Source organism: Python bivittatus, unplaced genomic scaffold, assembly GCF_059951505.1.
Source record: "Python bivittatus isolate LINGU-HERP-01145 unplaced genomic scaffold, Pbiv_v1 ctg000690_np1212, whole genome shotgun sequence".
Classification (NCBI taxonomy): domain Eukaryota; kingdom Metazoa; phylum Chordata; class Lepidosauria; order Squamata; family Pythonidae; genus Python; species Python bivittatus.
In genome coordinates, this window is record NW_028277096.1 from 2,653,286 (window position 1) to 2,666,471 (window position 13,186).

The following is a 13,186-nucleotide window of genomic DNA, read 5'->3' on the forward strand; positions in this document are numbered from 1 at the left end:
GCCTCTATGGGGCTAGCCATCCCCATGCTTGAGGTATTCCCACCCCACCCCACCCCAGGCCAGGTAGCAGAACCAGGTCTTCAAAGCCTTACAGAAGGCCAGGAGTGTGGGGGCTAATCGCACCTCCAGGGGCAGAATGTTCCAAAGAGCAGGGGCTACCGCAGAGAAGGCCTGCCTTCTGGACCCCGCCAGTCGAAGTTCTTTCAGTGAGGGGGTCCGAAGCATGCCCTCTCTGTCTGATCGGGTGGGACGGGTTGAAGTCATAGGGGAGAGGCAATCCCTTAGATAACCTGGTCCCATGCCATGTAGGGCTTTAAAGGTGATAACCAGCACCTTGAATTGGACCCGGAAGCAAACTGGCACCCAATGCAGCTCGCAGAGCAGAGGCGTTACATGGGCCCTCCTTGAGGCTCCAACAATAGCCCGCGCAGCTGCATTCTGGACCAGCTGTAGCTTCCGGATACTCTTCAAGGGTAGCCCCATGTAGAGCGCATTGCAGTAGTCTATCTGGGAGATAACAAGGGCGTGAGTGACTGTTCGAAGGGCATCCCAATCCAGAAATGGGCATAACTGATGCACAACCCGAAGTTGTGCAAAGGCCCTCCTTGCCACGGCTGCCACCTGCTCTTCAAGCAGGAGCCGTGAGTCTAGGAGGACCCCTAGATTACGCACTGGGTCTGTCTGGGGCAGTGCCACCCCATCCAGATAAAATCCCGGATACAGAGGAGCCATTAACCCACAGCCACTCCGCCTTACCAGGGTTCAGCCGAAGCCTGTTGTTCCCCATCCAGACCCTTACAGCCTCCAGGCACCGCGAAAGGGTGGCCACGGCATCACTTACTTCACCAGGGATGGAGATGTATAGCTGTGTATCATCAGCATACTGATGATACCTCACCTCATGATGACGGATGATCTCACCCAGTGGTTTCATGTAGATGGTGAAAAGGAGAGGAGAGAGAACCGAACTCTGTGGCACCCCACAAAGGAGGGGCCGAGGATGGGACCTCTCGCTCCCTATCACCACTGACTGGGATCGGCCCCGGAGAAAGGAGGCGAACTAGCACAAGACCGTGCCACCCACCCCCAATTCCCTGAGACGTCCCAACACAATACCATGGTTGACGGTATCGAAAGCCACTGAGAGATCAAGAAGAGCAAGGATGGTCGCACTTCCACCATTCTGCTCCCGCCAGAGGTCATCCATAAGTGCGACCAATGCCGTTTCCGTTCCATAGCCGGGCCTGAAACCTGACTGGAAGGGATTCAGATAATCCGTTTCCTCCAGAATCCTTTGGAGCTGTGATGCCACCACTTTCTCAACCACCTTCCCCAAAAAGGGGAGGTGGGAGACTGGACAAAAATTGTCCAGCACAGTAGGATACAGGGAGGGTTTCTTGAGGAGAGGGTGCACCAATGCCTCCTTAAAAGCAGCTGGAAACACTCCCTCCTGCAAGGATGTAGTAACCATCGCCTGGATCCAACCACATGTCACCTCCCGAGCTGCTTTCACTAGCCAGGAGGGGCATGGGTCAAGATGGCAAGTGGTGGCCTTCACAGTCCCCAGGATCCTGTCCACTTCCTCAGGAGCAACAGGATCAAACCGTTCCCAGATAACTGGGTAAGAAGAGTCCCTCGGTGTCTCCCCAGACCCTGCCCCACGCTCGGAGTCTAACCTGGAACAAATCCGAGTGACTCTGTCCTGCAGATGCTCTGAAAATTCCTCTGCATGGCCCTGCAAATGAACCCCCGCATCCCCCTTACCAAGGAGGGACCTAGTGATCCTAAACAGGGCTGCCGGGCAGCATTCTGCGGACACGATAAGGGCAGAGAAGTAGAGGTGCTTCGCCGCTCTTATTGCCATAAGGTAGGCCTTGATAGTGGCTCTAACCTGTGTTCGGTCGGATTCGGTCTTTGTTTTCCTCCAGCAGCGCTCTAGACGTCTCTTAACCCTCTTCAGCACCCTCAACTCCTCCGTGAACCACGGGGAGTGTTGGGGCCGATGTGGCAAGAGAGGTCGCATAGGCACAATCCTGTCCAAGGCCCCGGCCGCTTCCCTATTCCAGGCAGTAGCCAAGGCCTCCACTGGACCATGCAGTAGATCTCTGGGAATATCCCCCAGCTCCTTCTGAAACCCTGACAGGTCCATCAGGTGCCGGGGGCGGACCAATCGCATGGGTCTGGCCTCCCTGCAGAGGGGGGTGGTATAGGAGAAACTCAGGGTCACCAGGACATGATCTGACCATGACAATGGGGAAAGCTGTAGATCTCCCCTCAGATCACTTTGCCATTGCTCCGACAAGAAAACCAAATCCGGCATGTGGCCACTGTCTCGGGTTGGGTCCCGCACAATTTGAGACAGGCCCATGGCTGCCATGGTAGCCATGAACTCCTGAGCCACCTCCGAGGACCGCCCCAGGGACAGTAGGTTGAAGTCCCCCAGAACCATAAGACTGGGGAACTCCACCACCAGCCCCGAGATGGCCTCCAGCAGCTCAGGCAGGGAGGCTGCCACGCAGCAGGGAGGCTGGTACAATAGCAGAACTCCCAACTGTTCACGGGCGCCCAACCTAATAAACAGTATCTCACAGCCAAAAACTTGTGGACCAATGCCCCTGAAGGCCACTAGAGATTCCCAGATCACAACAGCCACCCCTCCTCCCCTGCCCTGGCCTCTCAGCTGGTGCCACACCGAGAACCCAGCTGGGCACATTTCCGAGAGGGGCACCCCACCTCAGGCCCCAGCCAGGTCTCAGTAATGCATGCCAGGTCTGCCCCCTCCTCGGTGATCAAGTCACATATGAGGGGGGCCTTGTTGTTAACCTACCTGGCATTAAGCAGCAGCATATATCCCCAGGATATATCCACATATCAAGGGAATAATGACTAGCCAACTTTACCAAGACTTTTGCACTGTTTTATCCTGGTGCAGGTTTCATTTTGGTTTTATTATGTGTAACTGATTATTTGATTTTACTTCCACTGAATTGGTTTTATTGACATTATTTTATCACTGATATTGTTGTTATTGTTGTTGAACCCATCTTCTTCATCAATAAGGGGCCAGAGTCACACAAGGAATTAGGCTCATTAGAAATTGTATCTCTCTCCAAAACTGCAAACATTTATTTCCTTCTACAGAAAAAAAAAGGGGAAGGGTAGGGAAGGGAAAGGATCCCTCTTATCTAACTCATACATAAAAACTAGAGATCACTTTCTTTCAGTGAGTGCCTCCAGATGGGAGATGGGGGAGAATATCATCTCTTCACTATATCTTTAAAGGCAGCAATGTTTTGTTTTATTTTACCAGCTTTACCAATTTCTTCTGTGTTGTGTGTGTGTGTGTATCTATATGGGTGGTTTTAATTATAATCTTTAATTATAAGCATTCTTTCTGAGCATATATATATTTATATGTTTATATATTTATAAATATATAAAACTAATAATTAAAGAAATATCATACATTTAAAAGGTTTACACCATTGATGTAATGGTTATTTGGATAGCCTTACGGAGGATCTGAAACAAGAAACAATATACACCAACTATGTAGCCTTACAGAGTGTTCTAAATGCTTAAATTGTCCCAGCACATTCTCTCATTATACAGACATTCATTTTCTGATTCCCTAGATAAACTTATAAGCAGATAGATATCCCCCATAGCTAATAAAGAGGCACATGAATCAAATACAAATCCTAGTACAAATATGGTTCTTTCTGATAATCAGTTCAGAGTCTAATACATAGTCTTGTCTGAAGATTATTTCAAAGGGTGCCCACAGCAACTTCCTAAACTGGTCCATGATTAGCTATTTACATGGTGAGGCAACTTTATGCATGACGTGATAAAACATGTGCAACAGCAGACACTTCAGATGGTTAAGTTGGAAGGTGATGGCACCTTTCAGTATTTCCTTGGATAAAAAGAAATCAGTGCCGCCAAATTAATTCTAGAATCCATTCTGGAATCCAGCAAACTTTTCATTCCCACTACCCCTAGCCCAGCATAATGAAAGGCTCATTTTCTCAGAGCTTTTATTATTAGCTTTTATTTATGAACAGATTTTCATTTTTTTTCCCATTCACGTAATCTTTCTGTCTATTTTTACACACAGTCTACACCACCTATCTCAACTACACTTTTTTAAAGAGTTCACTAAGGCATAATGGGTGTTGCTAACTTCTCAGCAATCTTAGAGTAATTCTGATTCTATTAGCTAAATGATATACTGCAACCCTAGCCAACAATGAATGCATAAACCCACCTAGCAATGAGAAGAAGGAGCTAGTGGAAGTATGCATTGTGAAAGCACGGAGTCAGCAAGCCAACCCACACAAGTGACCCTTTCTTTCCTGTGGTTAGCTAATTCTGTTGAAATTTTGACTACAATGACATATTATGCACGTGTTCAGATTCTCAACAGTTGTAAAACTATTACAACTAAACATAATTAAACATAAACTATTAAATATTGAGAAGATGCAGGTCCTACAATAATATTTTGGAAGCAACAGATAGCCCGGAAAGTATTTAGTTGCCCACCTTTGCCCCATCCCTTTTACTTACAGGACTTAGAACAAGACTTGCATTTGCCCAGCATTCAAGGTTTCCTCTATGAGTATAATATAGGATCTCTGTGCAAAATGGGAGTCCAATTATTTGTATACCAACAAGATATATACACAGAATGGTTAATGTCCATTAGTGCTACATAAAAAGAAGAAAAATGCTTGCACTATGTAATTTGTATTACAAGGATCTATTTAGAGAGTCTTGCACTCCCGTTGTTACAATACAAAACATTCCATCTTCACTCCTTTTTCTTAGCAGCACTATACATTGCATAAAAATTCTATTGTAAACACAGAGACGCTGTAAAATATGCATGTATCTTAATAGTCAAATATTGATGTTTTGATCTCTTAATGGAAAAAGTCCAATAGGTTTTTCTAATGAACTATGAAGATATGAAGGAAGAGGGGCATTTAGCTGAAACACCACCAATGTAAACATAACATGGGAAACACCAGAATATGCTATTTTAGAAGAAAATCAGATTTAAAAAATAGTTCCAAAAACACATGCTTCATATATTCTCAAGGTCACTGGCAAATTCAAGGTATTCAGCGGGTAACACAAAACCATATTCAGCTTCCAGCATAAAAGGCAATGGCTATTTCATAAATACTACAATGCACGATAGAATAATGTACCGCATCTGGCCAGTAAATGCTTTTAAATTCAGAAGTAGTGAACAAAAAGGTGCAATTTTTTTTTCCTGTAAATGACAAAGGCTTGATGTACTTACCTGCTGGCATTCTAATTGAATCAGCTATCAAAGATTTTAATTTTTGAAGACCAATCACTGCAGTTAGCCTTGATTTAATTTCCTGCAATAAATTACTGCCACACAGGCTTTGGCCCTGTAAAAAATGCAGAGAGGCCAAACATTAGGAACAGTTGAAAATTTACTTTTATGGAAAAGGTAGAATTCATATTTGAAATGCTGTTATCCCAAAGCATAAAATCATGCTAAAGAATGCTCTGGCATGCATGAGTCAGCACAAGTAGCCAATATACCAGGAAAGTACAGAAGGCAGATAGTAGGAGAGAAGCAGAAAGAGCTAAATCAAAACCAAAACAAAAAGAACTGAGAAGCCTCTCAATACACTTCAAAAACATGCTGTTAACAAATCCTTGATATCAAACACTTGGGAAAGTTACCATTTTAAACCACTTCCTTATTCCCTTATTCCCCAACCCCCAACTTTTTGATAGCTCTTGAGCAATGTGAAGTTGAGAAAGCTAACTTTAAAAAATCAACAAAATGCAATTCTCAACAAATTCCTTCGTTTAACAATGTGTGGTTCTAAAACAAGCTAAGAAATAGCTTAAAATTCAACCACTTCCCAGCAAGCAGTCAACTTCTTAAAAGAGTTTAAGGAACACTGCTCTACTTGCTATGCTATTTCATGTGCCTATTTCCTTAACACAGTATGCCAAACCTACCTTGAAAAGACCATTTCATGTGACTTGTAACCGAGATTGTAATACACAGAAGCAAAAGTTACGATAAAATTAGCTAGAGCTTTAGACAATGCTCCAAGGCAGAAAACTTTACGTTACAGCCCAAAACAGACTGGGAAACCTGCAAACTGCACTATAAACTATGACCTGGATTAAGAGACTTCTTGCACATTCTTAACAAAGAATAAACTCTGAAAAATCTTCCTGCACTCACTTCTACCTAGCCTTATGTATATAGCAAAGCTATTTAACCCAACTATTTTCACAGCAAGAGGATCTCAAATCAAATCTTTATTATGGTTATAGACCAGCATAAAGAGGGTGAGGTACAGTCAATTAAAAAGCATAGAAAATACATCAGTGTCTAAAAAAAATTATAAAGGGAATCTTGCTTAGTTAGCATATTACATTTACAAAGGACATCCAACATTACTGATCAATTATTATATAAATTAATCCTTTGAAAGAAATACATTTCCTAACAGGTATAATGAATATCCCCCTAAGGTGTCTCTACCTGCAAACATTCATTTAAAGCACTTATAAATCCACACAAAACACATGCAATTAAAAACTTATGCTGTCAGCCTTTGCCCAAAGGAAAATTGTCACTATAATGAGAAACTGAATGAGATACACTAATAGTCAAATATCAAACAATACGATTAGCAGGATTCAGAATAATACCATATTCCTGTTATTTTAAATAAGAATGGAGTAATAAATTGAACTGTTCCACTGTCAGGAAAAAAAGTTGCCAAAAGTGGGTTAATATCAAGCAAGAGTGTGACAAAATAGTATTTGTTTATTTTTGTCTTTGCCCATAGTACTTTTGTAATGTTTACACTATCATCTTTATTTTATATTGGTGCCTTGAATATATGTTGCTTGCTTTTACATAACATTATTACAACAGTTTTATGAAGTTCACTGTTTAAATCTAGGTGTTCACTTTCTTATCTATCATGGGTTGGCTTTCCCAGGAGCAGGCAATATACACATCTAACACATAAAAATAAATAAAAGTACTAAATTACATAATAGTAAAAAAAAAAATAGCTTGCCTCTAATAAAAAAGGAGTAATGATTTGTTGGATCCCATCAGTAGTTCACACCCAACAATCAACAACCATGATAATCATATACAACATAAAGTGGCCATTTTGGCTCCATATTCCCTGGTATCAAAATGCTCCACATCAAATTTAGCAAAAATCATGCTATTGGGGTGCTCAGTACAGAAAGGTATGCAATGTATGCCAAAACAGTAACTAAAGAATAAATGCGGAAAGTCATTACCTATACACCAATTTAAATACATACAATATTTACTAAAGGACGAGTAAATGAAGCAAGCAGAAAGTTGCAGACATAAGCTTTAGGTTTATTAGAAAGCAAGCTAAAACTTGCAAATATGTTACACTCATATCAGAGAAATGGGAAAGACATAGTATGCAGAATTACAGACCAAAGCAAGCACATGAAGCCTCCAATTCTTTATATATATTAAATATGACTACACACACATGCATACCAGTTATCCTCTACCAGTTGCATCTGCAAACTTTTCTGTTAATTGTGTATCACTAGGCATGTCCCAAAGTTCCTGGTTATGAACAGCCAACATGCAAGTCCTTCAAGCCATGTCCATGAGAAGCACTGTTTCCCCAAACTTGAAACCTCAGGGCTAAAACCTCCAACACACTTTTTTGCAACTCCCAGGCTATCCTCCAGTCACAATTACCAAAAGTCACTGGTCTGGTTTCCCACTGTTTTGAAGCAAGCGAAAACAGTAAAACAAGCTTTAAAATAGGCTTCTCAATATTAATTTTAAATTTTAAAAGGTAAGCACTCCCAAAATGAGAGCAAAACTCATAACATTTTGGCTCTGCCCACTATGTGCCATCACTCCACCCCCAATTTAGCCTTTGCCCTCCAAAAGCAACAAGTGCAGTCTTTGGCCATCAAAATGTTGCCTGTCTCTATCTTAAATATCCCTATTCAGGCAAGCAAAGATTAACTGATACCCAGTGCTACTTGCTTCTAGTTTTTTGCCTCAACTCTGCCACATGCTCAATTGTTCCTTTACCCACTGAAAGACTGCTTTTTGCTTTGATTTCTACATGTAGTGCCCTGTTCTCCCAGATGTCAACTTCCAGAGAACCATCTGGCACTCATCATGATCTAGTTCCATGTGCATTTTAATTTCTCAGCAATAACCACCAGAGAAACATTCAGGCCCAGTACTGTATATATCCAACAAACCTGCGAAAAGATATTTTGATGGAGAGGAGTGGTTGGTTGGCTTCAGTAGTTATAATGGGCTTTCAATATCTAAACTACTTTCCTTTTCTGGTGACATTAGAAGTCATCCCAATTATAATCACAGCACAGACTCCAACACCATTTTCCCATAATGAGCCTGACAACCAAAACTATGATGTACTCCTAGTATTATAGCTCAAAGAGAATACAAAAACAGAAGCAGACCTTCTAATGAATGAAGTTCATATAAACATGAAGGGATATGTGAGCTCAAGAAATCAAAAACTTCGTAAACCTACTCTAGACACCAGCTGGAGCCCCAAGAAACTGATTAGCTAATACACATAAATAAATGAGCTCAAGCAGCAAGTTCTGAGGGTACAAGCTGCTTCAGTTCACAATGTGGTATTTGAGCAATCAAATAATGTCTTGGACATCAATGTAACAAAATATAAACTATAAATCTTGAAAGAAGTGGGTTAACTTACAGATCCTTCCTAAACCATAATATACATGGTGAGCAATATGATGCCTGTGGACAACTTTGTGAATGCATATTGCCCTCTGTACTGGTGCTTCACTGATTCATTTTGTAAAAATTAACATTACTTTCAGGTGGCTAAGAACATTTCAAAATAAAATGTTGAGGCACCAAAATCAGCAATATTCTGATGGTGGATGGCGGAGACTGGCATTTGCTTTAAAACATTCCTCACTCCATCAGGAAAAAAAAAATGGAAAATAAGAAAGATATTTTATTGATTCAAAAGCAAAAACCAATTCAAAACTATTCACATTTTCACTGCCTGGGTTTTGGGGCGGCTTCGGAATGGCAACAAGATATGTGGAAACCTGGGGTTGACTCATCATAGCAATCACGCTGAGAAGGACCACAGTCATGATAACCATTGTGTGATAGTGCTCACAACACTTCCTCAAAACTCTAAAAGTGTATCCCAAACGATTGGACAGCCTATCTGTGGCTGCCTGCTAATTTATTGCTGTTTGCTTGGCAGGTTTGTTATTTATGATATATATTCCATACTTACCAACAATACAGGTGAAACTCGAAAAATTAGAATATCATGCAAATGTTCATTTATGTCAGTATGGCAACTCAAAGGGTGAAACCAAGATATGACGCATTACATGCAAAGCGAGATATGTCAAGCCTTACTTTGGTATAATTGTGATGATTATGGTGTACAGCTTATGAAAACCCCAAATTCACAATCTCAGAAAATTAGAATAGTGTGAAAAGGTTCAATATTTTAGGCTCAAAGTGTCCCACTCTAATCAGCTAATGAATCCATAACACCTGCAAAGGGTTCCTGAGCCTTTAAATGGTCTCTCAGGCTGGTTCAGTAGGAATCACAAGCATGGGAAAGACTGCTGACCTGACAGTTGTGCAGAAAACCATCATTGACACCCTCCGTAAGGAGGGAAAGCCCCAAAAGGTAATTGCAAAAGAAGTTGGATGTTCCCAAAGTGCTGTATCAAAGCACATCAATAGAAGGTTATGTGGAAGGGAAAAGTATGGAAGAAAAAGATGCACAAGCAGCAGGGATGACCGCAGCCTGGAGAGGATTGTCAGGAAAAGGCCATTCAAAAGTGTTGGGGACTTTCACAAGGAGTGGACTGAGGCTGGAGTTAGTGCATCAAGAACCACCACACACAGACGGATCCTGGACATGGGCTTCCAATGTCGTATTCCTCTTGTCAACCCGCTCCTGAACAACAAACAACGTCAGAAGCGTCTTACCTGGGCTACAGAAAAAAAGAACTGGTCTGTTGCCCAGTGGTCCAAAGTCCTCTTTTCTGATGAGAGCAACTTTTGCATCTCATTTGGGAACCAAGGACCCAGAGTCTGGAGGAAGAATGGAGAGGCACACAATGCACAATGCTTGAAGTCCAGTGTGAAGTTTCCACAGTCTGTGTTGATTTGGGGAGCCATGTCATCTGCTGGTGTTGGTCCACTGTGCTTCATTAAGTCCAGGGTCAACGCAGCTGTCTACCAGGAGATTTTGCAGCACTTCATGCTTCCTTCCACAGACGAGCTTTATGGGGATGCTGCCTTCATTTTCCAGCAGGACTTGGCACCTGCCCACACTGCCAAAAGTACCAAAACCTGGTTCAATGACCATGGGATTACTGTGCTTGATTGGCCAGCAAACTCGCCTGACCTGAACCCCATAGAGAATCTATGGGGCATTGCCAAGAGAAAGATGAGGGACATGAGACCGAACAATGCAGCGGAGCTGAAGGCCACTATTGAAGCATCCTGGTCTTCCATAACACCTCAGCAGTGCCACAGGCTGATAGCATCCATGCCACGCCGCATTGCAGCAGTCATTGCTGCAAAAGGGGCCCAAACCAAGTACTGAGTACATATGCATGCTTATACTTTGCAGAGGTCCAATATTGTTCTTTTCCCAATCCTTATGTTATTGATGTCATGTAATATTCTAATTTTCTGAGATTGTGAAATTCATAAGCTGTACGCCATAATCATCACAATTATAGCAAAGTAAGGCTTGACATATCTCGCTTTGCATGTAATGCGTCTATCTCATATATTGGTTTCACCTTTTGAGTTGCCATACTGACATAAATGAACATTTGCACGATATTCTAATCTTTCGAGTTTCACCTGTATCTCTCCTAACCTAATCTGTAGCAACTTAAATTTAAATTAATTCAAAAATCAAATAGCCTGAACACATTACTAGTTTAATGTAAATAAAATGTGAATAAGTATCAAGATTCTAAATATTTTATACTTATTTCTTAGATGTACATAGTACTCCCTCTTCGTTTTCCCAAAAACAACTCTATGAGATAGACTGGACTTAGACCATGACTGGTTCCAAGCCAGTGAATGAGATTTGATAGGTAAAGGCTATGTCCAACTCTCCAGGCCTAACCCAAACCCTTCAATACCATATCACCCTGCTTTCTAAGTATTGAAACAATTCAACTAATTGCCTTGCCAAGTCTACCAAAGAACACAAAACAGTATAAACTAATGCAAAAATAATCCTCACAAAAGTACATTTTTCTATACCACAAATGTAATCAAATGCTTTCTGGGCATTTCTAATCTTCATTTTTCCAGTAACTCATAAATGAAAGTCAGCAGAGATCTCCATAAACGTGGAGATTTTCCCCAGCACAATGTAATCTACCATGCTGATGACAGACAAATCAAGCTGTATCCTGGCTGACATCATTCTTAAATGTTAATGAATTCTAAAGCAACAAAAACAAAAAGCCATTAGGAATTCTATTAGGCGGTTCGGTATGCTTTTAGTATCATCCCTTAGTTTCAGAAATAAATATTAGATTTGCATCCTTCCAAATGGTGGAAAGCAGGTCCAAGTCTATAGGGCAGGGGTTCCTGAAGTGTGAAGTCACAATCAAATTTTGGGAAGGTGGTTCACAAATTTAGGGGGCTTCTGCATGTAAAGTTAAATTGTTATCAGAAGCTGTTACCATTCTGCCTGGACAAGCTGGAAGCAAAGTCAGGTTTTTCTAGTTGCTGTTATAAACATATTAAAAGCAAAAATTGATTTAAAAATGTGGAACAAAAAAATGAGCATGGCTAAAATAAAACCCAGATTTCATGAATTAGGCAAAACTAAGTAAATTCATCCTTTCCATTAAAATAAGATTTAATTTTGTCTGTTTTACTGTTTTTTTCCAATTAAAATTATCATGTTACAAAGTTGCGAGTTTTTATCAGTTTTACTTGAAATGCACCACTATTTAATACATTAATTTTAATCTGTATTTATTTCTTACCCAAGCCTAACCCCACTAAAATAATTATTTTATTTATAAAGAGGTCATAAAACTTCTTTTAGCATTTCAGGGTATCACAGCACTGCAAATTTTGGGAAAAAAATGTGCTGTATGTCTTCAAGAATCAAATTGATAATTTTAAGGGACTAAGTCTCTATTGCTATTGTCCCCAATTTCCAGAGTACTGCAAGAGAAGATAAATGAATTCCTTAGGCAATTTTTTTAGTGCAGATGCATTACTTTTCCCATTGTGGGGGAGGTCAGAGATAAAGGAGATAGGAGAAAGGGGTAGAATCATGAGGAGGGAGCTGGAGGCAAGAAAGATATAAACAGATGAACATACCAGCATGAAGAAAGATGCTCCCCCAAAGATTATTTTTCTCTTGGGGGAAAAAAATCTAAAGCATCTGTTGTTATTTCCACAGGATTTAAAAGATGGCAAAGACCATACAGTGAACAGAAACTCAGTAATATTCTCAGTAAGGGATCAGATCGCAGCTGCTATCTACAGTTAACCTTTTAACTAGTTAAACTGGACAAAGCCTCTCTTCACTTTATTAAATACTGCACTGCCATTTTAACAATTATATAATTGACCAGTTGCACAAACCATTTTTGTCTATGGCTCTAATTCTCTACAGCAAATCGTATTGCTCTGTAGCCCGATAAGAGTACAACATGCCTGTTTCATTCCAGGAAAAGTCTAAAATGGACCCAAGAACCTACCTACCTATCTATTTATTTTTCAAATTTAGACACTGCCCATCTCACAAGGAAGTGACTCTGGGTAGTTTACAATAAAAACAGCAAATAAATATTAGTTAAAATACAATAAAAATAGTATAAAAATACAATAAAACCAAATACATACATAAATAATAATATCTTCCAAGGTGCTGGTGATCCAAAAGCTATTAACATATGGGAGCATCTTCAAGGAGCTAACCATCCCCAGGGTTGGTTGCCCCTTTTCTCACCCTATGCAAGTTGGGAGAGCCAGGTCTTGACTGCCTTCCAGAAGGTCAAGAGAGCAGGGGCCTGCCTCACCTCTGGGGGAAGGGTATTCCATAGGACCACAGCAGAGAAG

The 13,186-nt window shown here is 41.0% G+C and overlaps 1 protein-coding gene across 6 annotated transcripts in view; it reads right to left on the minus strand.

The window, feature by feature from the left end:
- The window catches only part of NCOA1 (nuclear receptor coactivator 1), a 290,001-nt gene that overhangs the window by 243,885 nt on the left and 32,930 nt on the right, over nt 1-13,186 (minus strand). For all 6 annotated transcript variants that reach the window (XM_088152158.1, XM_088152155.1, XM_088152154.1 and 3 more), the window contains exon 2: nt 5,315-5,429. The gene's annotated coding sequence lies outside the window, so the exon portion shown is untranslated. The remainder of the gene's footprint in view (nt 1-5,314; nt 5,430-13,186) is intronic.